The sequence below is a fragment of the Rhamphochromis longiceps genome, linkage group LG3, assembly GCF_057381845.1.
Source record: "Rhamphochromis longiceps isolate RC_006_pf linkage group LG3, R_longiceps_female_GT1.1, whole genome shotgun sequence".
NCBI lineage: Eukaryota > Metazoa > Chordata > Actinopteri > Cichliformes > Cichlidae > Rhamphochromis > Rhamphochromis longiceps.
Window position 1 is genome coordinate 66,302,568 of NC_140559.1, and position 22,560 is coordinate 66,325,127.

Sequence of the window (22,560 nt, forward strand, 5' to 3'; positions counted from 1 at the left end):
CACACCAGTGCCTGTGTCTTCTAGCTGAGGCGACTTACACCACACCAGGGCCTGTGGCTGCTGGCTGAGGCCACTTACACCACACCAAGGCCTGTTGCTCTTGCTCAGGCCACTCACATCACACCAGGCCCTGCGCTTCTGGCCGAGGCCATCTTCACCAAACCAGGCCCTGTGCTGCTTGCTGTGGCCATGTACAACACACCAGGCCCTGTGCTGGTCCCTGAGGCCATCTTCAACAATCCAGGGCCTGTGCTGTTGGATAAATGCCAAACTGAGCCTTTGGGTTAGGGTATTATGCAAACATGCAGGTATGGTTATAGGATTGTCTTCGTAACTTCAGGTACTTGCCACCTAATCACTTGAATCCATAAATTGAGACATTGTGCTGTCGCCAGCAGCTTACGGCCATACCACCCTGAGCACGCCCGACCTCGTCTGATCTCGGAAGCTAAGCAGGGCTGGGCTTGGTTAGTACTTGGATGGGAGACTGCCTGGGAATACCTGGTGCTGTAAGCCTTTCATTTTCATGTCATTGAACCGCTTTTGATCCAGAGAAGGGGTGTATTAAAAGACCAAAAGCAGCTGCCCATTAATGAGGGCACATTAACGACACTGCTTTTGGCTCTTTTCCAATGTCTTGTGCTGCTAGCTGATGCAACCTACACCACACAAGGGCCTGAGTGACCGGCTGGGGCCACTTACACCACATCAGGGCCTGTGGCTCTGGCTGAGGCCACTTACACCACACCAGGGCCTGTGGCTGCTGGCTGAGGCCACTTACACCACACCAGGGCCTGTGGCTGCTGGCTGAGGCCACCTACACCACACCAGGGAATTAGTTGCTATTGAGGCCAATTACACCACACCAGGGTCTGTGGCTCTTGCTCAGGCCACTTACACCACACCAGGGCCTGTGGCTCTTGCTCAGGCCACTTACACCACACCAGGGCCTGTGGCACTGGCTGAGGCCACTTACACCACACCAGGGCCTGTGGCTGCTGGCTGAGGCCACCTACACCACACCAGGGCCTGTGGCTGCTGGCTGAGGCCACTTACACCACACCAGGGTCTGTGGCTCTTGCTCAGGCCACTTACACCACACCAGGGCCTGTGGCACTGGCTGAAGCCACTTACACCACACCAGGGCCTTAGTTGCTATTGAGGCCACTTACACCACACCAGGGCCTGTGGCTGCTGGCTGAGGCCACCTACACCACACCAGGGCCTGTGGCTGCTGGCTGAGGCCACCTACACCACACCAGGGCCCTTTTGCTGCTGGCTGAGGCCACTTACACCACACCAGTGCCTGTGTCTTCTAGCTGAGGCGACTTACACCACACCAGGGCCTGTGGCTGCTGGCTGAGGCCAATTACACCACACCAGGGTCTGTGGCTCTTGCTCAGGCCACTTACACCACACCAGGGCCTGTGGCACTGGCTGAGGCCACTTACACCACACCAGGGCCTGTGGCTGCTGGCTGAGGCCACTTACACCACACCAGGGCCTGTGGCTGCTGGCTGAGGCCACTTACACCACACCAGGGCCTGTGGCTCTTGCTCAGGCCACTTACACCACACCAGGGCCTGCGGCACTGGCTGAGGCCACTTACACCACACCAGGGCCTGTGGCTGCTGGCTGAGGCCACTTACACCACACCAGGGCCTGTGGCTGCTGGCTGAGGCCACCTACACCACACCAGGGCCTGTGGCTGCTGGCTGAGGCCACTTACACCACACCAGGGCCCTTTTGCTGCTGGCTGAGGCCACTTACACCACACCAGTGCCTGTGGCTTCTGGCTGAGGCGACTTACACCACACCAGGGCCTGTGGCTGCTGGCTGAGGCCACTTACACCACACCAAGGCCTGTGGCTCTTGCTCAGGCCACTCACATCACACCAGGCCCTGCGCTTCTGGCCGAGGCCATCTTCACCAATCCAGGCCCTGTGCTGCTTGCTGTGGCCACTTACACCACACCAGGGCCTGTGGCTGCTGGCTGAGGCCACCTACACCACACCAGGGCCTGTGGCTGCTGGCTGAGGCGACTTAAACCACACCAGGGCCCTTTTGCTGCTGGCTGAGGCGACTTACACCACACCAGTGCCTGTGGCTTCTGGCTGAGGCGACTTACACCACACCAGGGCCTGTGGCTGCTGGCTGAGGCCAATAACACCACACCAGGGTCTGTGGCTCTTGCTCAGGCCACTTACACCACACCAGGGCCTGTGGCACTGGCTGAGGCCACTTACACCACACCAGGGCCTGTGGCTGCTGGCTGAGGCCACTTACACCACACCAGGGCCTGTGGCTGCTGGCTGAGGCCACTTACACCACACCAGGGCCTGTGGCTGCTGGCTGAGGCCACCTACACCACACCAGGGCCTGTGGCACTGGCTGAGGCCACTTACACCACACCAGGGCCTGTGGCTGCTGGCTGAGGCCACTTACACCACACCAGGGCCTGTGGCTGCTGGCTGAGGCCACCTACACCACACCAGGGCATTAGTTGCTATTGAGGCCAATTACACCACACCAGGGTCTGTGGCTCTTGCTCAGGCCACTTACACCACACCAGGGCCTGTGGCTCTTGCTCAGGCCACTTACACCACACCAGGGCCTGTGGCACTGGCTGAGGCCACTTACACCACACCAGGGCCTGTGGCTGCTGGCTGAGGCCACTTACACCACACCAGGGCCTGTGGCTGCTGGCTGAGGCCACTTACACCACACCAGGGCCTGTGGCTGCTGGCTGAGGCCACCTACACCACACCAGGGCCTGTGGCTGCTGGCTGAGGCCACTTACACCACACCAGGGCCCTTTTGCTGCTGGCTGAGGCCACTTACACCACACCAGTGCCTGTGGCTTCTGGCTGAGGCGACTTACACCACACCAGGGACTGTGGCTGCTGGCTGAGGCCACTTACACCACACCAAGGCCTGTTGCTCTTGCTCAGGCCACTCACATCACACCAGGCCCTGCGCTTCTGGCCGAGGCCATCTTCACCAAACCAGGCCCTGTGCTGCTTGCTGTGGCCATGTACAACACACCAGGCCCTGTGCTGGTTCCTGAGGCCATCTTCAACAATCCAGGGCCTGTGCTGTTGGATAAATGCCAAACTGAGCCTTTGGGTTAGGGTATTATGCAAACATGCAGGTATGGTTATAGGATTGTCTTCGTAACTTCAGGTACTTGCCACCTAATCACTTGAATCCATAAATTGAGACATTGTGCTGGAGCCAGCAGCTTACGGCCATACCACCCTGAGCACGCCCGACCTCGTCTGATCTCGGAAGCTAAGCAGGGCTGTGCTTGGTTAGTACTTGGATGGGAGACTGCCTGGGAATACCTGGTACTGTAAGCCTTTCATTTTCATGTCATTGAACCGCTTTTGATCCAGAGAAGGGGTGTATTAAAAGACCAAAAGCAGCTGCCCATTAATGAGGGCACATTAACGACACTGCTTTTGGCTCTTTTCCAATGTCTTGTGCTGCTAGCTGATGCCACCTACACCACACCAGGGCCTGAGTGACCGGCTGGGGCCACTTACACCACATCAGGGCCTGTGGCTCTGGCTGAGGCCAGTTACACCACAACAGAGCCTGTGGCTGCTGGCTGAAGCCACTTACACCACACCAGGGCCTTAGTTGCTATTGAGGCCACTTACACCACACCAGGGCCTGTGGCTGCTGGCTGAGGCCACCTACACCACACCAGGGCCTGTGGCTGCTGGCTGAGGCGACTTACACCACACCAGGGCCCTTTTGCTGCTGGCTGAGGCCACTTACAACACAACAGTGCCTGTGTCTTCTAGCTGAGGCGACTTACACCACACCAGGGCCTGTGGCTGCTGGCTGAGGCCACTTACACCACACCAGGGCCTGTGGCTGCTGGCTGAGGCCACCTACACCACACCAGGGCATTAGTTGCTATTGAGGCCAATTACACCACACCAGGGTCTGTGGCTCTTGCTCAGGCCACTTACACCACACCAGGGCCTGTGGCTCTTGCTCAGGCCACTTACACCACACCAGGGCCTGTGGCACTGGCTGAGGCCACTTACACCACACCAGGGCCTGTGGCTGCTGGCTGAGGCCACCTACACCACACCAGGGCCTGTGGCTGCTGGCTGAGGCCACCTACACCACACCAGGGCCCTTTTGCTGCTGGCTGAGGCCACTTACACCACACCAGTGCCTGTGGCTTCTGGCTGAGGCGACTTACACCACACCAGGGCCTGTGGCTGCTGGCTGAGGCCACTTACACCACACCAAGGCCTGTTGCTCTTGCTCAGGCCACTCACATCACACCAGGCCCTGCGCTTCTGGCCGAGGCCATCTTCACCAAACCAGGCCCTGTGCTGCTTGCTGTGGCCATGTACAACACACCAGGCCCTGTGCTGGTTCCTGAGGCCATCTTCAACAATCCAGGGCCTGTGCTGTTGGATAAATCCCAAACTGAGCCTTTGGGTTAGGGTATTATGCAAACATGCAGGTATGGTTATAGGATTGTCTTCGTAACTTCAGGTACTTGCCACCTAATCACTTGAATCCATGAATTGAGACATTGTGCTGGAGCCAGCAGCTTACGGCCATACCACCCTGAGCACGCCCGACCTCGTCTGATCTCGGAAGCTAAGCAGGGCTGGGCTTGGTTAGTACTTGGATGGGAGACTGCCTGGGAATACCTGGCGCTGTAAGCCTTTCATTTTCATGTCATTGAACTGCTTTTGATCCAGAGAAGGGGTGTATTAAAAGACCAAAAGCAGCTGCCCATTAATGAGGGCACATTAACGACACTGCTTTTGGCTCTTTTCCAATGTCTTGTGCTGCTAGCTGATGCAACCTACACCACACAAGGGCCTGAGTGACCGGCTGGGGCCACTTACACCACATCAGGGCCTGTGGCTCTGGCTGAGGCCACTTACACCACACCAGGGCCTGTGGCTGCTGGCTGAGGCCAGTTACACCACAACAGAGCCTGTGGCTGCTGGCTGAAGCCACTTACACCACACCAGGGCCTTAGTTGCTATTGAGGCCACTTACACCACACCAGGGCCTGTGGCTGCTGGCTGAGGCCACCTACACCACACCAGGGCCTGTGGCTGCTGGCTGAGGCGACTTACACCACACCAGGGCCCTTTTGCTGCTGGCTGAGGCCACTTACACCACACCAGTGCCTGTGTCTTCTAGCTGAGGTGACTTACACCACACCAGGGCCTGTGGCTGCTGGCTGAGGCCAATTACACCACACCAGGGTCTGTGGCTCTTGCTCAGGCCACTTACACCACACCAGGGCCTGTGGCACTGGCTGAGGCCACTTACACCACACCAGGGCCTGTGGCTGCTGGCTGAGGCCACTTACACCACACCAGGGCCTGTGGCTGCTGGCTGAGGCCACTTACACCACACCAGGGCCTGTGGCTGCTGGCTGAGGCCACCTACACCACACCAGGGCCTGTGGCTGCTGGCTGAGGCCACTTACACCACACCAGGGCCCTTTTGCTGCTGGCTGAGGCCACTTACACCACACCAGTGCCTGTGGCTTCTGGCTGAGGCGACTTACACCACACCAGGGCCTGTGGCTGCTGGCTGAGGCCACTTACACCACACCAAGACCTGTTGCTCTTGCTCAGGCCACTCACATCACACCAGGCCCTGCGCTTCTGGCCGAGGCCATCTTCACCAAACCAGGCCCTGTGCTGCTTGCTGTGGCCATGTACAACACACCAGGCCCTGTGCTGGTTCCTGAGGCCATCTTCAACAATCCAGGGCCTGTGCTGTTGGATAAATGCCAAACTGAGCCTTTGGGTTAGGGTATTATGCAAACATGCAGGTATGGTTATAGGATTGTCTTCGTAACTTCAGGTACTTGCCACCTAATCACTTGAATCCATAAATTGAGACATTGTGCTGGAGCCAGCAGCTTACGGCCATACCACCCTGAGCACGCCCGACCTCGTCTGATCTCGGAAGCTAAGCAGGGCTGGGCTTGGTTAGTACTTGGATGGGAGACTACCTGGGAATACCTGGTGCTGTAAGCCTTTCATTTTCATGTCATTGAACCGCTTTTGATCCAGAGAAGGGGTGTATTAAAAGACCAAAAGCAGCTGCCCATTAATGAGGGCACATTAACGACACTGCTTTTGGCTCTTTTCCAATGTCTTGTGCTGCTAGCTGATGCCACCTACACCACACCAGGGCCTGAGTGACCGGCTGGGGCCACTTACACCACATCAGGGCCTGTGGCTCTGGCTGAGGCCACTTACACCACACCAGGGCCCTTTTGCTGCTGGCTGAGGCCAGTTACACCACAACAGAGCCTGTGGCTGCTGGCTGAAGCCACTTACACCACACCAGGGCCTTAGTTGCTATTGAGGCCACTTACACCACACCAGGGCCTGTGGCTGCTGGCTGAGGCCACCTACACCACACCAGGGCCTGTGGCTGCTGGCTGAGGCGACTTACACCACACCAGGGCCCTTTTGCTGCTGGCTGAGGCCACTTACACCACACCAGTGCCTGTGTCTTCTAGCTGAGGCGACTTACACCACACCAGGGCCTGTGGCTGCTGGCTGAGGCCAATTACACCACACCAGGGTCTGTGGCTCTTGCTCAGGCCACTTACACCACACCAGGGCCTGTGGCACTGGCTGAGGCCACTTACACCACACCAGGGCCTGTGGCTGCTGGCTGAGGCCACTTACACCACACCAGGGCCTGTGGCTGCTGGCTGAGGCCACTTACACCACACCAGGGCCTGTGGCTGCTGGCTGAGGCCACCTACACCACACCAGGGCCTGTGGCTGCTGGCTGAGGCCACTTACACCACACCAGGGCCCTTTTGCTGCTGGCTGAGGCCACTTACACCACACCAGTGCCTGTGGCTTCTGGCTGAGGCGACTTACACCACACCAGGGCCTGTGGCTTCTGGCTGAGGCGACTTACACCACACCAGGGCCTGTGGCTGCTGGCTGAGGCCACTTACACCACACCAAGGCCTGTTGCTCTTGCTCAGGCCACTCACATCACACCAGGCCCTGCGCTTCTGGCCGAGGCCATCTTCACCAAACCAGGCCCTGTGCTGCTTGCTGTGGCCATGTACAACACACCAGGCCCTGTGCTGGTTCCTGAGGCCATCTTCAACAATCCAGGGCCTGTGCTGTTGGATAAATGCCAAACTGAGCCTTTGGGTTAGGGTATTATGCAAACATGCAGGTATGGTTATAGGATTGTCTTCGTAACTTCAGGTACTTGCCACCTAATCACTTGAATCCATAAATTGAGACATTGTGCTGGAGCCAGCAGCTTACGGCCATACCACCCTGAGCACGCCCGACCTCGTCTGATCTCGGAAGCTAAGCAGGGCTGGGCTTGGTTAGTACTTGGATGGGAGACTCCCTGGGAATACCTGGTGCTGTAAGCCTTTCATTTTCATGTCATTGAACCGCTTTTGATCCAGAGAAGGGGTGTATTAAAAGACCAAAAGCAGCTGCCCATTAATGAGGGCACATTAACGACACTGCTTTTGGCTCTTTTCCAATGTCTTGTGCTGCTAGCTGATGCAACCTACACCACACAAGGGCCTGAGTGACCGGCTGGGGCCACTTACACCACATCAGGGCCTGTGGCTCTGGCTGAGGCCACTTACACCACACCAGGGCCTGTGGCTGCTGGCTGAGGCCACTTACACCACACCAGGGCCTGTGGCTGCTGGCTGAGGCCACCTACACCACACCAGGGCATTAGTTGCTATTGAGGCCAATTATACCACACCAGGGTCTGTGGCTCTTGCTCAGGCCACTTACACCACACCAGGGCCTGTGGCTCTTGCTCAGGCCACTTACACCACACCAGGGCCTGTGGCACTGGCTGAGGCCACTTACACCACACCAGGGCCTGTGGCTGCTGGCTGAGGCCACTTACACCACACCAGGGCCTGTGGCTGCTGGCTGAGGCCACCTACACCACACCAGGGCCTGTGGCTGCTGGCTGAGGCCACTTACACCACACCAGGGCCCTTTTGCTGCTGGCTGAGGCCACTTACACCACACCAGTGCCTGTGGCTTCTGGCTGAGGCGACTTACACCACACCAGGGCCTGTGGCTGCTGGCTGAGGCCACTTACACCACACCAAGGCCTGTTGCTCTTGCTCAGGCCACTCACATCACACCAGGCCCTGCGCTTCTGGCCGAGGCCATCTTCACCAAACCAGGCCCTGTGCTGCTTGCTGTGGCCATGTACAACACACCAGGCCCTGTGCTGGTTCCTGAGGCCATCTTCAACAATCCAGGGCCTGTGCTGTTGGATAAATGCCAAACTGAGCCTTTGGGTTAGGGTATTATGCAAACATGCAGGTATGGTTATAGGATTGTCTTCGTAACTTCAGGTACTTGCCACCTAATCACTTGAATCCATAAATTGAGACATTGTGCTGGAGCCAGCAGCTTACGGCCATACCACCCTGAGCACGCCCGACCTCGTCTGATCTCGGAAGCTAAGCAGGGCTGGGCTTGGTTAGTACTTGGATGGGAGACTGCCTGGGAATACCTGGTGCTGTAAGCCTTTCATTTTCATGTCATTGAACCGCTTTTGATCCAGAGAAGGGGTGTATTAAAAGACCAAAAGCAGCTGCCCATTAATGAGGGCACATTAACGACACTGCTTTTGACTCTTTTCCAATGTCTTGTGCTGCTAGCTGATGCCACCTACACCACACCAGGGCCTGAGTGACCGGCTGGGGCCACTTACACCACATCAGGGCCTGTGGCTCTGGCTGAGGCCACTTACACCACACCAGGGCCTGTGGCTGCTGGCTGAGGCCAGTTACACCACAACAGAGCCTGTGGCTGCTGGCTGAAGCCACTTACACCACACCAGGGCCTTAGTTGCTATTGAGGCCACTTACACCACACCAGGGCCTGTGGCTGCTGGCTGAGGCCACCTACACCACACCAGGGCCTGTGGCTGCTGGCTGAGGCGACTTACACCACACCAGGGCCCTTTTGCTGCTGGCTGAGGCCACTTACACCACACCAGTGCCTGTGTCTTCTAGCTGAGGTGACTTACACCACACCAGGGCCTGTGGCTGCTGGCTGAGGCCAATTACACCACACCAGGGTCTGTGGCTCTTGCTCAGGCCACTTACACCACACCAGGGCCTGTGGCACTGGCTGAGGCCACTTACACCACACCAGGGCCTGTGGCTGCTGGCTGAGGCCACTTACACCACACCAGGGCCTGTGGCTGCTGGCTGAGGCCACTTACACCACACCAGGGCCTGTGGCTGCTGGCTGAGGCCACCTACACCACACCAGGGCCTGTGGCTGCTGGCTGAGGCCACTTACACCACACCAGGGCCCTTTTGCTGCTGGCTGAGGCCACTTACACCACACCAGTGCCTGTGGCTTCTGGCTGAGGCGACTTACACCACACCAGGGCCTGTGGCTGCTGGCTGAGGCCACTTACACCACACCAAGGCCTGTTGCTCTTGCTCAGGCCACTCACATCACACCAGGCCCTGCGCTTCTGGCCGAGGCCATCTTCACCAAACCAGGCCCTGTGCTGCTTGCTGTGGCCATGTACAACACACCAGGCCCTGTGCTGGTTCCTGAGGCCATCTTCAACAATCCAGGGCCTGTGCTGTTGGATAAATGCCAAACTGAGCCTTTGGGTTAGGGTATTATGCAAACATGCAGGTATGGTTATAGGATTGTCTTCGTAACTTCAGGTACTTGCCACCTAATCACTTGAATCCATAAATTGAGACATTGTGCTGGAGCCAGCAGCTTACGGCCATACCACCCTGAGCACGCCCGACCTCGTCTGATCTCGGAAGCTAAGCAGGGCTGGGCTTGGTTAGTACTTGGATGGGAGATTACCTGGGAATACCTGGTGCTGTAAGCCTTTCATTTTCATGTCATTGAACCGCTTTTGATCCAGAGAAGGGGTGTATTAAAAGACCAAAAGCAGCTGCCCATTAATGAGGGCACATTAACGACACTGCTTTTGGCTCTTTTCCAATGTCTTGTGCTGCTAGCTGATGCCACCTACACCACACCAGGGCCTGAGTGACCGGCTGGGGCCACTTACACCACATCAGGGCCTGTGGCTCTGGCTGAGGCCACTTACACCACACCAGGGCCCTTTTGCTGCTGGCTGAGGCCAGTTACACCACAACAGAGCCTGTGGCTGCTGGCTGAAGCCACCTACACCACACCAGGGCATTAGTTGCTATTGAGGCCAATTACACCACACCAGGGTCTGTGGCTCTTGCTCAGGCCACTTACACCACACCAGGGCCTGTGGCTCTTGCTCAGGCCACTTACACCACACCAGGGCCTGTGGCACTGGCTGAGGCCACTTACACCACACCAGGGCCTGTGGTTGCTGGCTGAGGCCACTTACACCACACCAGGGCCTGTGGCTGCTGGCTGAGGCCACCTACACCACACCAGGGCATTAGTTGCTATTGAGGCCAATTACACCACACCAGGGTCTGTGGCTCTTGCTCAGGCCACTTACACCACACCAGGGCCTGTGGCTCTTGCTCAGGCCACTTACACCACACCAGGGCCTGTGGCACTGGCTGAGGCCACTTACACCACACCAGGGCCTGTGGCTGCTGGCTGAGGCCACCTACACCACACCAGGGCCTGTGGCTGCTGGCTGAGGCCACTTACACCACACCAGGGCCTGTGGCTGCTGGCTGAGGCCACCTACACCACACCAGGGCCTGTGGCTGCTGGCTGAGGCCACTTACACCACACCAGGGCCCTTTTGCTGCTGGCTGAGGCCACTTACACCACACCAGTGCCTGTGGCTTCTGGCTGAGGCGACTTACACCACACCAGGGCCTGTGGCTGCTGGCTGAGGCCACTTACACTACACCAAGGCCTGTGGCTCTTGCTCAGGCCACTCACATCACACCAGGCCCTGCGCTTCTGGCCGAGGCCATCTTCACCAAACCAGGCCCTGTGCTGCTTGCTGTGGCCACTTACACCACACCAGGGCCTGTGGCTGCTGGCTGAGGCCACCTACACCACACCAGGGCCTGTGGCTGCTGGCTGAGGCGACTTAAACCACACCAGGGCCCTTTTGCTGCTGGCTGAGGCCACTTACACCACACCAGTGCCTGTGGCTTCTGGCTGAGGCGACTTACACCACACCAGGGCCTGTGGCTGCTGGCTGAGGCCACTTACACCACACCAAGGCCTGTTGCTCTTGCTCAGGCCACTCACATCACACCAGGCCCTGCGCTTCTGGCCGAGGCCATCTTCACCAAACCAGGCCCTGTGCTGCTTGCTGTGGCCATGTAAAACACACCAGGTCCCGTGCTGGTTCTTGAGGCCATCTTCAACAATCCAGGGCCTGTGCTGTTGGATAAATGCCAAACTGAGCCTTTGGGTTAGGGTATTATGCAAACATGCAGGTATGGTTATAGGATTGTCTTCGTAACTTCAGGTACTTGCCACCTAATCACTTGAATCCATAAATTGAGACATTGTGCTGGAGCCAGCAGCTTACGGCCATACCACCCTGAGCACGCCCGACCTCGTCTGATCTCGGAAGCTAAGCAGGGCTGGGCTTGGTTAGTACTTGGATGGGAGACTTCCTGGGAATACCTGGTGCTGTAAGCCTTTCATTTTCATGTCATTGAACCGCTTTTGATCCAGAGAAGGGGTGTATTAAAAGACCAAAAGCAGCTGCCCATTAATGAGGGCACATTAACGACACTGCTTTTGGCTCTTTTCCAATGTCTTGTGCTGCTAGCTGATGCCACCTACACCACACCAGGGCCTGAGTGACCGGCTGGGGCCACTTACACCACATCAGGGCCTGTGGCTCTGGCTGAGGCCACTTACACCACACCAGGGCCTGTGGCTGCTGGCTGAGGCCAGTTACACCACAACAGAGCCTGTAGCTGCTGGCTGAAGCCACTTACACCACACCAGGGCCTTAGTTGCTATTGAGGCCACTTACACCACACCAGGGCCTGTGGCTGCTGGCTGAGGCCACCTACACCACACCAGGGCCTGTGGCTGCTGGCTGAGGCGACTTACACCACACCAGGGCCCTTTTGCTGCTGGCTGAGGCCACTTACACCACACCAGTGCCTGTGTCTTCTAGCTGAGGCGACTTACACCACACCAGGGCCTGTGGCTGCTGGCTGAGGCCAATTACACCACACCAGGGTCTGTGGCTCTTGCTCAGGCCACTTACACCACACCAGGGCCTGTGGCACTGGCTGAGGCCACTTACACCACACCAGGGCCTGTGGCTGCTGGCTGAGGCCACTTACACCACACCAGGGCCTGTGGCTGCTGGCTGAGGCCACTTACACCACACCAGGGCCTGTGGCTGCTGGCTGAGGCCACCTACACCACACCAGGGCCTGTGGCTGCTGGCTGAGGCCACTTACACCACACCAGGGCCCTTTTGCTGCTGGCTGAGGCCACTTACACCACACCAGTGCCTGTGGCTTCTGGCTGAGGCGACTTACACCACACCAGGGCCTGTGGCTGCTGGCTGAGGCCACTTACACCACACCAAGGCCTGTTGCCCTTGCTCAGGCCACTCACATCACACCAGGCCCTGCGCTTCTGGCCGAGGCCATCTTCACCAAACCAGGCCCTGTGCTGCTTGCTGTGGCCATGTACAACACACCAGGCCCTGTGCTGGTTCCTGAGGCCATCTTCAACAATCCAGGGCCTGTGCTGTTGGATAAATGCCAAACTGAGCCTTTGGGTTAGGGTATTATGCAAACATGCAGGTATGGTTATAGGATTGTCTTCGTAACTTCAGGTACTTGCCACCTAATCACTTGAATCCATAAATTGAGACATTGTGCTGGAGCCAGCAGCTTACGGCCATACCACCCTGAGCACGCCCGACCTCGTCTGATCTCGGAAGCTAAGCAGGGCTGGGCTTGGTTAGTACTTGGATGGGAGACTACCTGGGAATACCTGGTGCTGTAAGCCTTTCATTTTCATGTCATTGAACCGCTTTTGATCCAGAGAAGGGGTGTATTAAAAGACCAAAAGCAGCTGCCCATTAATGAGGGCACATTAACGACACTGCTTTTGGCTCTTTTCCAATGTCTTGTGCTGCTAGCTGATGCAACCTACACCACACAAGGGCCTGAGTGACCGGCTGGGGCCACTTACACCACATCAGGGCCTGTGGCTCTGGCTGAGGCCACTTACACCACACCAGGGCCTGTGGCTGCTGGCTGAGGCCACTTACACCACACCAGGGCCTGTGGCTGCTGGCTGAGGCCACCTACACCACACCAGGGCCTGTGGCTGCTGGCTGAGGCCAATTACACCACACCAGGGCCTGTGGCACTGGCTGAGGCCACTTACACCACACCAGGGCCTGTGGCTCTTGCTCAGGCCACTTACACCACACCAGGGCCTGTGGCACTGGCTGAGGCCACTTACACCACACCAGGGCCTGTGGCTGCTGGCTGAGGCCACCTACACCACACCAGGGCCTGTGGCTGCTGGCTGAGGCCACTTACACCACACCAGGGCCTGTGGCTGCTGGCTGAGGCCACCTACACCACACCAGGGCCTGTGGCTGCTGGCTGAGGCGACTTACACCACACCAGGGCCCTTTTGCTGCTGGCTGAGGCCACTTACACCACACCAGTGCCTGTGGCTTCTGGCTGAGGCGACTTACACCACACCAGGGCCTGTGGCTGCTGGCTGAGGCCACTTACACCACACCAGGGCCTGTGGCTGCTGGCTGAGGCCACTTACACCACACCAGGGCGTGTGGCTGCTGGCTGAGGCCACCTACACCACACCAGGGCCTGTGGCTGCTGGCTGAGGCGACTTACACCACACCAGGGCCCTTTTGCTGCTGGCTGAGGCCACTTACACCACACCAGTGCCTGTGTCTTCTAGCTGAGGCGACTTACACCACACCAGGGCCTGTGGCTGCTGGCTGAGGCCAATTACACCACACCAGGGTCTGTGGCTCTTGCTCAGGCCACTTACACCACATCAGGGCCTGTGGCTCTGGCTGAGGCCACTTACACCACACCAGGGCCTGTGGCTGCTGGCTGAGGCCACTTACACCACACCAGGGCCTGTGGCTGCTGGCTGAGGCCACCTACACCACACCAGGGCATTAGTTGCTATTGAGGCCAATTACACCACACCAGGGTCTGTGGCTCTTGCTCAGGCCACTTACACCACACCAGGGCCTGTGGCTCTTGCTCAGGCCACTTACACCACACCAGGGCCTGTGGCACTGGCTGAGGCCACTTACACCACACCAGGGCCTGTGGCTGCTGGCTGAGGCCACCTACACCACACCAGGGCCTGTGGCTGCTGGCTGAGGCCACTTACACCACACCAGGGCCCTTTTGCTGCTGGCTGAGGCCACTTACACCACACCAGTGCCTGTGGCTTCTGGCTGAGGCGACTTACACCACACCAGGGCCTGTGGCTGCTGGCTGAGGCCACTTACACCACACCAGGGCCCTTTTGCTGCTGGCTGAGGCCACTTACACCACACCAGTGCCTGTGGCTTCTGGCTGAGTCGACTTACACCACACCAGGGCCTGTGGCTGCTGGCTGAGGCCACTTACACCACACCAAGGCCTGTTGCTCTTGCTCAGGCCACTCACTTCACACCAGGCCCTGCGCTTCTGGCCGAGGCCATCTTCACCAAACCAGGCCCTGTGCTGCTTGCTGTGGCCATGTACAACACACCAGGCCCTGTGCTGGTTCCTGAGGCCATCTTCAACAATCCAGGGCCTGTGCTGTTGGATAAATGCCAAACTGAGCCTTTGGGTTAGGGTATTATGCAAACATGCAGGTATGGTTATAGGATTGTCTTCGTAACTTCAGGTACTTGCCACCTAATCACTTGAATCCATAAATTGAGACATTGTGCTGGAGCCAGCAGCTTACGGCCATACCACCCTGAGCACGCCCGACCTCGTCTGATCTCGGAAGCTAAGCAGGGCTGGGCTTGGTTAGTACTTGGATGGGAGACTGCCTGGGAATACCTGGTGCTGTAAGCCTTTCCTTTTCATGTCATTGAACCGCTTTTGATCCAGAGAAGGGGTGTATTAAAAGACCAAAAGCAGCTGCCCATTAATGAGGGCACATTAACGACACTGCTTTTGGCTCTTTTCCAATGTCTTGTGCTGCTAGCTGATGCAACCTACACCACACAAGGGCCTGAGTGACCGGCTGGGGCCACTTACACCACATCAGGGCCTGTGGCTCTGGCTGAGGCCACTTACACCACACCAGGGCCTGTGGCTGCTGGCTGAGGCCACTTACACCACACCAGGGCCTGTGGCTGCTGGCTGAGGCCACCTACACCACACCAGGGCATTAGTTGCTATTGAGGCCAATTACACCACACCAGGGTCTGTGGCTCTTGCTCAGGCCACTTACACCACACCAGGGCCTGTGGCACTTGCTCAGGCCACTTACACCACACCAGGGCCTGTGGCACTGGCTGAGGCCACTTACACCACACCAGGGCCTGTGGCTGCTGGCTGAGGCCACTTACACCACACCAGGGCCTGTGGCTGCTGGCTGAGGCCACCTACACCACACCAGGGCCTGTGGCTGCTGGCTGAGGCCACTTACACCACACCAGGGCCCTTTTGCTGCTGGCTGAGGCCACTTACACCACACCAGTGCCTGTGGCTTCTGGCTGAGGCGACTTACACCACACCAGGGCCTGTGGCTGCTGGCTGAGGCCACTTACACCACACCAAGGCCTGTGGCTCTTGCTCAGGCCACTCACATCACACCAGGCCCTGCGCTTCTGGCCGAGGCCATCTTCACCAAACCAGGCCCTGTGCTGCTTGCTTTTGCCACTTACACCACACCAGGGCCTGTGGCTGCTGGCTGAGGCCACCTACACCACACCAGGGCCTGTGGCTGCTGGCTGAGGCGACTTAAACCACACCAGGGCCCTTTTGCTGCTGGCTGAGGCCACTTACACCACACCAGTGCCTGTGGCTTCTGGCTGAGGCGACTTACACCACACCAGGGCCTGTGGCTGCTGGCTGAGGCCAATTACACCACACCAGGGTCTGTGGCTCTTGCTCAGGCCACTTACACCACACCAGGGCCTGTGGCACTGGCTGAGGCCACTTACACCACACCAGGGCCTGTGGCTGCTGGCTGAGGCCACTTACACCACACCAGGGCCTGTGGCTGCTGGCTGAGGCCACCTACACCACACCAGGGCCTGTGGCTGCTGGCTGAGGCCACTTACACCACACCAGGGCCTGTGGCTGCTGGCTGAGGCCACTTACACCACACCAGGGCCCTTTTGCTGCTGGCTGAGGCCACTTACACCACACCAGTGCCTGTGGCTTCTGGCTGAGGCGACTTACACCACACCAGGGCCTGTGGCTGCTGGCTGAGGCCACTTACACCACACCAAGGCCTGTTGCTCTTGCTCAGGCCACTCACATCACACCAGGCCCTGCGCTTCTGGCCGAGGCCATCTTCACCAAACCAGGCCCTGTGCTGCTTGCTGTGGCCATGTACAACACACCAGGCCCTGTGCTGGTTCCTGAGGCCATCTTCAACAATCCAGGCCCTGTGCTGTTGGATAAATGCCAAACTGAGCCTTTGGGTTAGGGTATTATGCAAACATGCAGGTATGGTTATAGGATTGTCTTCGTAACTTCAGGTACTTGCCACCTAATCACTTGAATCCATAAATTGAGACATTGTGCTGGAGCCAGCAGCTTACGGCCATACCACCCTGAGCACGCCTGACCTCGTCTGATCTCGGAAGCTAAGCAGGGCTGGGCTTGGTTAGTACTTGGATGGGAGACTACCTGGGAATACCTGGTGCTGTAAGCCTTTCATTTTCATGTCATTGAACCGCTTTTGATCCAGAGAAGGGGTGTATTAAAAGACCAAAAGCAGCTGCCCATTAATGAGGGCACATTAACGACACTGCTTTTGGCTCTTTTCCAATGTCTTGTGCTGCTAGCTGATGCAACCTACACCACACAAGGGCCTGAGTGACCGGCTGGGGCCACTTACACCACATCAGGGCCTGTGGCTCTGGCTGAGGCCACTTACACCACACCAGGGCCTGTGGCTGCTGGCTGAGGCCACTTACACCACACCAGGGCCTGTGGCTGCTGGCTGAGGCCACCTACACCACACCAGGGCCTGTGGCTGCTGGCTGAGGCCAATTACACCACACCAGGGCCTGTGGCACTGGCTGAGGCCACTTACACCACACCAGGGCCTGTGGCTCTTGCTCAGGCCACTTACACCACACCAGGGCCTGTGGCACTGGCTGAGGCCACTTACACCACACCAGGGCCTGTGGCTGCTGGCTGAGGCGACTTACACCACACCAGGGCCCTTTTGCTGCTGGCTGAGGCCACTTACACCACACCAGTGCCTGTGGCTTCTGGCTGAGGCGACTTACACCACACCAGGGCCTGTGGCTGCTGGCTGAGGCCACTTACACCACACCAGGGCCTGTGGCTGCTGGCTGAGGCCACTTACACCACACCAGGGCGTGTGGCTGCTGGCTGAGGCCACCTACACCACACCAGGGCCTGTGGCTGCTGGCTGAGGCGACTTACACCACACCAGGGCCCTTTTGCTGCTGGCTGAGGCCACTTACACCACACCAGTGCCTGTGTCTTCTAGCTGAGGCGACTTACACCACACCAGGGCCTGTGGCTGCTGGCTGAGGCCAATTACACCACACCAGGGTCTGTGGCTCTTGCTCAGGCCACTTACACCACATCAGGGCCTGTGGCTCTGGCTGAGGCCACTTACACCACACCAGGGCCTGTGGCTGCTGGCTGAGGCCACTTACACCACACCAGGGCCTGTGGCTGCTGGCTGAGGCCACCTACACCACACCAGGGCATTAGTTGCTATTGAGGCCAATTACACCACACCAGGGTCTGTGGCTCTTGCTCAGGCCACTTACACCACACCAGGGCCTGTGGCTCTTGCTCAGGCCACTTACACCACACCAGGGCCTGTGGCACTGGCTGAGGCCACTTACACCACACCAGGGCCTGTGGCTGCTGGCTGAGGCCACCTACACCACACCAGGGCCTGTGGCTGCTGGCTGAGGCCACTTACACCACACCAGGGCCCTTTTGCTGCTGGCTGAGGCCACTTACACCACACCAGTGCCTGTGGCTTCTGGCTGAGGCGACTTACACCACACCAGGGCCTGTGGCTGCTGGCTGAGGCCACTTACACCACACCAGGGCCCTTTTGCTGCTGGCTGAGGCCACTTACACCACACCAGTGCCTGTGGCTTCTGGCTGAGTCGACTTACACCACACCAGGGCCTGTGGCTGCTGGCTGAGGCCACTTACACCACACCAAGGCCTGTTGCTCTTGCTCAGGCCACTCACTTCACACCAGGCCCTGCGCTTCTGGCCGAGGCCATCTTCACCAAACCAGGCCCTGTGCTGCTTGCTGTGGCCATGTACAACACACCAGGCCCTGTGCTGGTTCCTGAGGCCATCTTCAACAATCCAGGGCCTGTGCTGTTGGATAAATGCCAAACTGAGCCTTTGGGTTAGGGTATTATGCAAACATGCAGGTATGGTTATAGGATTGTCTTCGTAACTTCAGGTACTTGCCACCTAATCACTTGAATCCATAAATTGAGACATTGTGCTGGAGCCAGCAGCTTACGGCCATACCACCCTGAGCACGCCCGACCTCGTCTGATCTCGGAAGCTAAGCAGGGCTGGGCTTGGTTAGTACTTGGATGGGAGACTGCCTGGGAATACCTGGTGCTGTAAGCCTTTCCTTTTCATGTCATTGAACCGCTTTTGATCCAGAGAAGGGGTGTATTAAAAGACCAAAAGCAGCTGCCCATTAATGAGGGCACATTAACGACACTGCTTTTGGCTCTTTTCCAATGTCTTGTGCTGCTAGCTGATGCAACCTACACCACACAAGGGCCTGAGTGACCGGCTGGGGCCACTTACACCACATCAGGGCCTGTGGCTCTGGCTGAGGCCACTTACACCACACCAGGGCCTGTGGCTGCTGGCTGAGGCCACTTACACCACACCAGGGCCTGTGGCTGCTGGCTGAGGCCACCTACACCACACCAGGGCATTAGTTGCTATTGAGGCCAATTACACCACACCAGGGTCTGTGGCTCTTGCTCAGGCCACTTACACCACACCAGGGCCTGTGGCACTTGCTCAGGCCACTTACACCACACCAGGGCCTGTGGCACTGGCTGAGGCCACTTACACCACACCAGGGCCTGTGGCTGCTGGCTGAGGCCACTTACACCACACCAGGGCCTGTGGCTGCTGGCTGAGGCCACCTACACCACACCAGGGCCTGTGGCTGCTGGCTGAGGCCACTTACACCACACCAGGGCCCTTTTGCTGCTGGCTGAGGCCACTTACACCACACCAGTGCCTGTGGCTTCTGGCTGAGGCGACTTACACCACACCAGGGCCTGTGGCTGCTGGCTGAGGCCACTTACACCACACCAAGGCCTGTGGCTCTTGCTCAGGCCACTCACATCACACCAGGCCCTGCGCTTCTGGCCGAGGCCATCTTCACCAAACCAGGCCCTGTGCTGCTTGCTGTGGCCACTTACACCACACCAGGGCCTGTGGCTGCTGGCTGAGGCCACCTACACCACACCAGGGCCTGTGGCTGCTGGCTGAGGCGACTTAAACCACACCAGGGCCCTTTTGCTGCTGGCTGAGGCCACTTACACCACACCAGTGCCTGTGGCTTCTGGCTGAGGCGACTTACACCACACCAGGGCCTGTGGCTGCTGGCTGAGGCCAATTACACCACACCAGGGTCTGTGGCTCTTGCTCAGGCCACTTACACCACACCAGGGCCTGTGGCACTGGCTGAGGCCACTTACACCACACCAGGGCCTGTGGCTGCTGGCTGAGGCCACTTACACCACACCAGGGCCTGTGGCTGCTGGCTGAGGCCACCTACACCACACCAGGGCCTGTGGCTGCTGGCTGAGGCCACCTACACCACACCAGGGCCTGTGGCTGCTGGCTGAGGCGACTTACACCACACCAGGGCCCTTTTGCTGCTGGCTGAGGCCACTTACAACACAACAGTGCCTGTGTCTTCTAGCTGAGGCGACTTACACCACACCAGGGCCTGTGGCTGCTGGCTGAGGCCACTTACACCACACCAGGGCCTGTGGCTGCTGGCTGAGGCCACCTACACCACACCAGGGCATTAGTTGCTATTGAGGCCAATTACACCACACCAGGGTCTGTGGCTCTTGCTCAGGCCACTTACACCACACCAGGGCCTGTGGCTCTTGCTCAGGCCACTTACACCACACCAGGGCCTGTGGCACTGGCTGAGGCCACTTACACCACACCAGGGCCTGTGGCTGCTGGCTGAGGCCACCTACACCACACCAGGGCCTGTGGCTGCTGGCTGAGGCCACCTACACCACACCAGGGCCCTTTTGCTGCTGGCTGAGGCCACTTACACCACACCAGTGCCTGTGGCTTCTGGCTGAGGCGACTTACACCACACCAGGGCCTGTGGCTGCTGGCTGAGGCCACTTACACCACACCAAGGCCTGTTGCTCTTGCTCAGGCCACTCACATCACACCAGGCCCTGCGCTTCTGGCCGAGGCCATCTTCACCAAACCAGGCCCTGTGCTGCTTGCTGTGGCCATGTACAACACACCAGGCCCTGTGCTGGTTCCTGAGGCCATCTTCAACAATCCAGGGCCTGTGCTGTTGGATAAATCCCAAACTGAGCCTTTGGGTTAGGGTATTATGCAAACATGCAGGTATGGTTATAGGATTGTCTTCGTAACTTCAGGTACTTGCCACCTAATCACTTGAATCCATGAATTGAGACATTGTGCTGGAGCCAGCAGCTTACGGCCATACCACCCTGAGCACGCCCGACCTCGTCTGATCTCGGAAGCTAAGCAGGGCTGGGCTTGGTTAGTACTTGGATGGGAGACTGCCTGGGAATACCTGGCGCTGTAAGCCTTTCATTTTCATGTCATTGAACTGCTTTTGATCCAGAGAAGGGGTGTATTAAAAGACCAAAAGCAGCTGCCCATTAATGAGGGCACATTAACGACACTGCTTTTGGCTCTTTTCCAATGTCTTGTGCTGCTAGCTGATGCAACCTACACCACACAAGGGCCTGAGTGACCGGCTGGGGCCACTTACACCACATCAGGGCCTGTGGCTCTGGCTGAGGCCACTTACACCACACCAGGGCCTGTGGCTGCTGGCTGAGGCCAGTTACACCACAACAGAGCCTGTGGCTGCTGGCTGAAGCCACTTACACCACACCAGGGCCTTAGTTGCTATTGAGGCCACTTACACCACACCAGGGCCTGTGGCTGCTGGCTGAGGCCACCTACACCACACCAGGGCCTGTGGCTGCTGGCTGAGGCGACTTACACCACACCAGGGCCCTTTTGCTGCTGGCTGAGGCCACTTACACCACACCAGTGCCTGTGTCTTCTAGCTGAGGTGACTTACACCACACCAGGGCCTGTGGCTGCTGGCTGAGGCCAATTACACCACACCAGGGTCTGTGGCTCTTGCTCAGGCCACTTACACCACACCAGGGCCTGTGGCACTGGCTGAGGCCACTTACACCACACCAGGGCCTGTGGCTGCTGGCTGAGGCCACTTACACCACACCAGGGCCTGTGGCTGCTGGCTGAGGCCACTTACACCACACCAGGGCCTGTGGCTGCTGGCTGAGGCCACCTACACCACACCAGGGCCTGTGGCTGCTGGCTGAGGCCACTTACACCACACCAGGGCCCTTTTGCTGCTGGCTGAGGCCACTTACACCACACCAGTGCCTGTGGCTTCTGGCTGAGGCGACTTACACCACACCAGGGCCTGTGGCTGCTGGCTGAGGCCACTTACACCACACCAAGGCCTGTTGCTCTTGCTCAGGCCACTCACATCACACCAGGCCCTGCGCTTCTGGCCGAGGCCATCTTCACCAAACCAGGCCCTGTGCTGCTTGCTGTGGCCATGTACAACACACCAGGCCCTGTGCTGGTTCCTGAGGCCATCTTCAACAATCCAGGGCCTGTGCTGTTGGATAAATGCCAAACTGAGCCTTTGGGTTAGGGTATTATGCAAACATGCAGGTATGGTTATAGGATTGTCTTCGTAACTTCAGGTACTTGCCACCTAATCACTTGAATCCATAAATTGAGACATTGTGCTGGAGCCAGCAGCTTACGGCCATACCACCCTGAGCACGCCCGACCTCGTCTGATCTCGGAAGCTAAGCAGGGCTGGGCTTGGTTAGTACTTGGATGGGAGACTACCTGGGAATACCTGGTGCTGTAAGCCTTTCATTTTCATGTCATTGAACCGCTTTTGATCCAGAGAAGGGGTGTATTAAAAGACCAAAAGCAGCTGCCCATTAATGAGGGCACATTAACGACACTGCTTTTGGCTCTTTTCCAATGTCTTGTGCTGCTAGCTGATGCCACCTACACCACACCAGGGCCTGAGTGACCGGCTGGGGCCACTTACACCACATCAGGGCCTGTGGCTCTGGCTGAGGCCACTT

General features: G+C 58.2%; 13 non-coding genes and 1 pseudogene across 13 annotated transcripts; all 14 read left to right on the forward strand.

Moving 5' to 3' along the window:
• The first annotated feature begins 397 nt into the window (after nt 1–397).
• LOC146676187 (5S ribosomal RNA) lies at nt 398–516 on the forward strand. The gene has a single exon (XR_014911145.1). It is a non-coding gene; the product is annotated as a 5S ribosomal RNA (ribosomal RNA).
• A 2,724-nt stretch (nt 517–3,240) lies between these two features.
• Nucleotides 3,241–3,359, forward strand: LOC146676188 (5S ribosomal RNA; annotated as a pseudogene).
• A 1,219-nt stretch (nt 3,360–4,578) lies between these two features.
• Nucleotides 4,579–4,697, forward strand: LOC146676189 (5S ribosomal RNA). The gene has a single exon (XR_014910757.1). It is a non-coding gene; the product is annotated as a 5S ribosomal RNA (ribosomal RNA).
• A 1,222-nt stretch (nt 4,698–5,919) lies between these two features.
• Nucleotides 5,920–6,038, forward strand: LOC146676190 (5S ribosomal RNA). Its single transcript, XR_014910891.1, has one exon. It is a non-coding gene; the product is annotated as a 5S ribosomal RNA (ribosomal RNA).
• Nucleotides 6,039–7,301: 1,263 nt separating this feature from the next.
• On the forward strand, nt 7,302–7,420 carry LOC146676191 (5S ribosomal RNA). Its single transcript, XR_014910925.1, has one exon. It is a non-coding gene; the product is annotated as a 5S ribosomal RNA (ribosomal RNA).
• Nucleotides 7,421–8,440: 1,020 nt separating this feature from the next.
• LOC146676192 (5S ribosomal RNA) lies at nt 8,441–8,559 on the forward strand. The gene has a single exon (XR_014911146.1). It is a non-coding gene; the product is annotated as a 5S ribosomal RNA (ribosomal RNA).
• A 1,222-nt stretch (nt 8,560–9,781) lies between these two features.
• LOC146676193 (5S ribosomal RNA) lies at nt 9,782–9,900 on the forward strand. The gene has a single exon (XR_014910804.1). It is a non-coding gene; the product is annotated as a 5S ribosomal RNA (ribosomal RNA).
• A 1,614-nt stretch (nt 9,901–11,514) lies between these two features.
• On the forward strand, nt 11,515–11,633 carry LOC146676194 (5S ribosomal RNA). The gene has a single exon (XR_014910911.1). It is a non-coding gene; the product is annotated as a 5S ribosomal RNA (ribosomal RNA).
• Nucleotides 11,634–12,855: 1,222 nt separating this feature from the next.
• LOC146676195 (5S ribosomal RNA) lies at nt 12,856–12,974 on the forward strand. The gene has a single exon (XR_014910892.1). It is a non-coding gene; the product is annotated as a 5S ribosomal RNA (ribosomal RNA).
• A 1,938-nt stretch (nt 12,975–14,912) lies between these two features.
• LOC146676196 (5S ribosomal RNA) lies at nt 14,913–15,031 on the forward strand. The gene has a single exon (XR_014911147.1). It is a non-coding gene; the product is annotated as a 5S ribosomal RNA (ribosomal RNA).
• Nucleotides 15,032–16,728: 1,697 nt separating this feature from the next.
• Nucleotides 16,729–16,847, forward strand: LOC146676197 (5S ribosomal RNA). The gene has a single exon (XR_014910762.1). It is a non-coding gene; the product is annotated as a 5S ribosomal RNA (ribosomal RNA).
• Nucleotides 16,848–18,665: 1,818 nt separating this feature from the next.
• LOC146676198 (5S ribosomal RNA) lies at nt 18,666–18,784 on the forward strand. Its single transcript, XR_014911148.1, has one exon. It is a non-coding gene; the product is annotated as a 5S ribosomal RNA (ribosomal RNA).
• A 2,093-nt stretch (nt 18,785–20,877) lies between these two features.
• LOC146676199 (5S ribosomal RNA) lies at nt 20,878–20,996 on the forward strand. The gene has a single exon (XR_014910758.1). It is a non-coding gene; the product is annotated as a 5S ribosomal RNA (ribosomal RNA).
• Nucleotides 20,997–22,218: 1,222 nt separating this feature from the next.
• Nucleotides 22,219–22,337, forward strand: LOC146676200 (5S ribosomal RNA). Its single transcript, XR_014910893.1, has one exon. It is a non-coding gene; the product is annotated as a 5S ribosomal RNA (ribosomal RNA).
• The last annotated feature ends 223 nt before the right edge of the window (nt 22,338–22,560 follow it).